The 5,061-nt window shown below is 32.1% G+C and overlaps 1 long non-coding RNA gene across 1 annotated transcript; it reads right to left on the bottom strand.

Annotated features, from left to right (window-relative positions):
• Positions 1-1,588: 1,588 nt before the first annotated feature.
• LOC147406895 (uncharacterized) lies at positions 1,589-2,747 on the bottom strand. Its single transcript, XR_015175798.1, has 2 exons — positions 1,994-2,747; positions 1,589-1,876 (listed from the first exon to the last, which is right to left on the bottom strand). It is a non-coding gene; the product is annotated as an uncharacterized LOC147406895 (long non-coding RNA).
• Positions 2,748-5,061: the final 2,314 nt, after the last annotated feature.

The following is a 5,061-nucleotide window of genomic DNA, read 5'->3' on the forward strand; positions in this document are numbered from 1 at the left end:
CCCAGAATTTTTTTTTTTTTTTTAAAAGTCCTAATAATATGACTCGCTAGGTGAGATAGTCAATTGACTCCTTGACGTGGATAAGTTCAAGAAATCTCTACGCTTTGTAAGAGAATACGATGCATCATATTATGATACATGAGATACATTATATCATATCAATATATCTCACCTCAAAAGGAAGGTAATGTTGGAGAATAATATATGTATTAATATTAATTAGGATATTCTACATTAGAAAATTTTAATAAATTAAAATATTTATGTTAGGCTAATTTTCTTATCTTGGTTGACATAATTCTTATAAATATCCTATTATGGTTCATGTAATATTTATCCAAGAATTATCAATAAAAATCAGATATTCTATAATATTTCTTCACGTCTCGATATACATAGTTCTCTCAGTATACACTTTTGTATGGGAAAGTGCAATCGTGTATCCTGAGTTGTGCAGATCTACGATTCCCAAACTTGTCCACATCAGGGAGTCGATTGAGTATGCCACCTGGCGAGTCATATTATTATGATATATAAATTTTTTTGGCTCATAGATGTCATAATTTGATTTGTTATACGAAGACTCAAACATTGGTGTGCTCCAAGTAAAAGTTGCACTGAGGGTAAAGGCTATCAAGTAAAAGTCATCTGATATGTTTGAGACATTTGACAAATGATCCCATTTGAAATGGACACACACTTCAGTCTCACCATCTTAAATCCTTGAAACACAAGAACCACAAAAAAAATTTCAATTTATTTTTTTTCTTTTTGCTAAGCAAATCTCTTTTATGATTTTATTTAAATTCATTCAAGACTGAGATGACTATCACCTACCCTACCGAGATTCCAAAAGACAGTGTCAATGTAATTGAGTCTCTTTTCTAAATGAGTTACCGCACTTTTTCTACCCTCCACCCGGACTTTTAAAGGAATTCAAGCTCTTACAGCTTATCATCGTAAACTATCTCATATTAACATCCAATATAACTTGTCCCATATTTTACAAGTATCAGATAAATATTTTTTACAAAAATAATCAATTATTTAATAATAAAAAAACATTTATTATCTAACTAGAAATATGAGTGAGGATCTTATCGAATCACCTTATTTTATAAAATATATTATAATTATTTGAATACAAACTACATATTAATGAATAAATTTAAATCAAGTTAAACAATTTATCTAATTCGACAATGTGACTAGGGAAGCCAACTTTATATCTGCGGGGATGAGATTGTGTGCGATAGTCCCACATCGCCTGGTATCATGATCTTGGGCTATGTATAAACTTAGGGCAATCTTCACCTTACACTCTAATTTGGGGAGCCAACTTTGTACCTACGGGGATGAGATCGTGTGCAATAGTCCCACATCGCCTAGATATCATGACCTTGGGCTATATATAAACCTGGGACAATCTTCACCTTACACGCCGGTTTTGTGAGTTAGGCCCAAGTTTTAAAACCACTTGTTTCCTTCTTCCCTCTCTCCCATGATCAATAAATAAAGTAATATCAAAGAAGACATCCCTTACATCAAAACCCATTTGTTATTTTTTCCAACTTTCTTTCCACAAAAATAAAAATAAGAAAATAGTATTCATTCAAGCTCTATGATAAAACCCAAAAGGAAGTTTTCATCCACTAATACGTATCTAATTTAGAAGATGTTTTTAACAATAATTAAAAAAGAAAAAAGATCCCAAGTCTGTTACACAATCACTTAATTCAAATGATATTCTTGGAACACATTAAAACAGTACAATTAAGTAAATATAGGATTCATTTAACATGATCAGCTCACGAAAATGATGGAGGGATCGCAGCAACACTCATCAAGGAGACAGCAGCAACATAAAGCTGCAAGGCTGCATCACACACACACAAACACAAACAAATGGAATTTACTTTAGAAACACAAATCCAGGAGAAAATAATTGGATTAAAAAAAATTAAAATTAAAATTAAATATAATAAACACATACCATCCCTCAAGGAAGCCTGCATCTCTCCTTGGTGGTGCTGGAGCAGCATATTGAGGAGGTGCCATCACAGGGGGGCCTTGATAATAACCTGTTTTTTTTATATATAAAATAAATAATCAAATGCAAAAAATACAATAATAGAAGAAATTCCATCACACCTTTTTTTATATGAAAAAATAAGGAAAAGACATTTATCCAATCAAATGTGCACCCCTAGTGATTTGGTTGTTATGGAGTCTTAGATGGTAAGTTGTTGTTCCTTAATAATCTCCTAAACAGTAGGATTAGATTTGATTAGGAGGTCTATAAAAGAAGGCCGTATAACAAGGAAAAAAGAGACTTGAACATTTCCAATTCCATCCAAACTTCATCAAAAACTACAATGGTGAAAAACAAGGAAATTGAAGAAGAAAAGGAGCCACTGAAATCTATAGTTGAGGATGCGAGAATAAAAGTTGATGATCTTCATTCACTTTCAGAAGCTAGAGGAGATATTTTAGCTGATATGTTGAGAAGAATTGATGAAATTTACTCACGATTAGAGGCAAGGAGACGTCGGCAACAACAATGGCTCGCGTACGTAGATATTAATAATGATGTAATGGATCGCACACGGTAGATTAGTTGATGAGATGAGTAAGAAATTTAATTTTAATTGTGATTTGTTTGAATTTAAATTTAATTAGGATTATGGGTTGAGTTTGCTAGTATCAGTGCTTTATTCATCTTTTATTAGTATTTACAATTTCATCATTATGACTTGATTTATGATACTATCATTTTTTTATTTATGCATAACTTTTTTAGGTTTTGGGATCAATTATCTATATTTGTCCTTTTTATTTATTTATGTAATATTTAATTTAATGTAATGTAAGGGATATCTTAAAACTCTCTCGATTATTTAGTCTAATTAAAATTTTAACATGGTATCATAGCCAGATTCGTTTTGTCGGTGAAAGGGAAATAAGAAAGATTTTAAAAACTGGTTGTGAAGATACCGCTCGAAAACTAAGGTTATATTTGGATTGAGAGAAGTGGAGAGAAGAGAAATTTTTTAGGAGAAGAGAAGAGAAACTCTATTTCTCTCCATCATGTTTGGATTGACAGGAAAGAACTTGGGACAACATTGAAATTTTAAAATATCATAAAAAAATATTTAGGGGTAGAGTTGGAATTATAAAATATTTTATGAGGGTTTATCTCCATTTCACTCCTCTTCTATCCACTTTTGGAGAGAAAGAAAATTAACACTTTTTTCTTTCCAATTCGTTTTCTTCTCTCCCAACTTAACAATCCAAACAAGAGAAATAGAGAGGAATTCATTTATTTTCTCTTCTCTTCTCTGCAGGGTCTGTTAAGTAATTTTCCCTAACCCCTTTTAATTTTTGAAGCCTTTGCCTAAATTGCCCCCACCACATTTGGATTCGATAGTCATCCAATTTGGTCATTATCTGATAAGGTTTCGATCCAATATTCTATCATTTCCATATTCTGTTTACATTACTTTAGATAGAGAAAGGCCATTGCCACACCAACTTTTGCTAATGCTACCCCAACTATGTGCAATTCATTGGTGATTTATCATAGGAGTTGGTGTGGCATTAGCAAAAGTTTGTGTGGCAATAGCAGTTCTCTTTAGATATTGCATATCAAATCGGATTTGGCCTGATCCAAACTCCATCCAATTGCTATTGGATCAATTTGGATCCTAATAGTGAGATGTGATCAGAATCCGATCCTAAGCTTATCAGATCGGTCTTGGGTCCGATGCAATCCTTATCAAATTGGAACCAAATCAATGATTCAATCCGGATCCGATCCATTGACAGCCATATAGACTATAGAGAAAATCGAGCAGTAGACATGGTAGAGTTTTATCCCAACCCAAAGAGGGCAGTTGGTACCCGATTTGATCCATAATTGAATTTCAAACTTAATAAAATTATTTATTTTTTATCAATGATTCCCAAACAATTCAACATTTTTTTTTAATAATTGACTAGATAAATTTTTAGAGGATTTTAATAATTTCAACTAATTCATTTGCAAACATTTTATAAATATGCATAACCTAAAGAACTTAATCCATTTGTTGCTAAATGGGATATTATTCCTCAAAATTTGCCTCATTTTTTTTTTCTTTCTTACCTTCAACTCTACTCAAGTTAGATTCCACTGTATTAAGAGTTTGATGGTTATAATCGATGTGCATGCCTAACTATTATGGTACAAACCTATGTTACCCAATTTGTTTATACTAGTCCGAACCATGAACCGATACAAAGCAAATCAGTTCATGATACGATTCGTACAGGATTCATAAAATCAAGCGAACCACAAACCCATTGTATTTTGGTTGGGTTTGACGAACCAAAGCATTAAATTCAACGAACCCATCAATTTGGTTTGATGAATCAAAGCATTAAATTCAACGAACCCATCAATTTGCGTTGACGAACCAATTATTTTTTAATTGATTTTTAATTTTTTTTATTGTTTATATTTAAAATGTAGATTATTTTACTAATTTATTTTTATTTAACTTAAAATTTTATAATATTATAATTATAATTATAACTTGTATATTTGAATTATGGGTCCCTTTCAGCAACAAACATTTTGGCAAACATTTTGGCAAAACATTTTTCAAAACATGGGTTAGAGGTTTTGGAATGGGCTGATTTTTGATGAGCATGATCTCTATGGTGAGGAGATCATCCTCATCAAAAATCAGCCCATTCCAAAACTTCTAACCCCATGTTTACAAGTTGGGAAATCATGGACCGTCCATTTTTTGTAAGCCATTTTTGATGGGTAAGAGGTTTTGGAATGGTCTGATTTTTGGTGATGATGATCTCCTCACCGTAGAGATCATCCTCACCAAAAATCAGCCCATTCCAAAACCTCTAACCCATATTTTGAAAAATGTTTTGCCAAAATGTTTGTTGGTGAACATTTCCCTTGAATTATATATAGGGTCCGTTCCCCACCCTAAGCTTTACTCTACACTTTAACAAACGTGTTTTGTCCTACATGGGTTAGAAGTTTTGGAATGGGCTGATTTT

Source organism: Akebia trifoliata, chromosome 3 (assembly GCF_017979445.1).
Source record: "Akebia trifoliata isolate Shusen 1 chromosome 3, ASM1797944v1, whole genome shotgun sequence".
NCBI classification, from domain to species: domain Eukaryota; kingdom Viridiplantae; phylum Streptophyta; class Magnoliopsida; order Ranunculales; family Lardizabalaceae; genus Akebia; species Akebia trifoliata.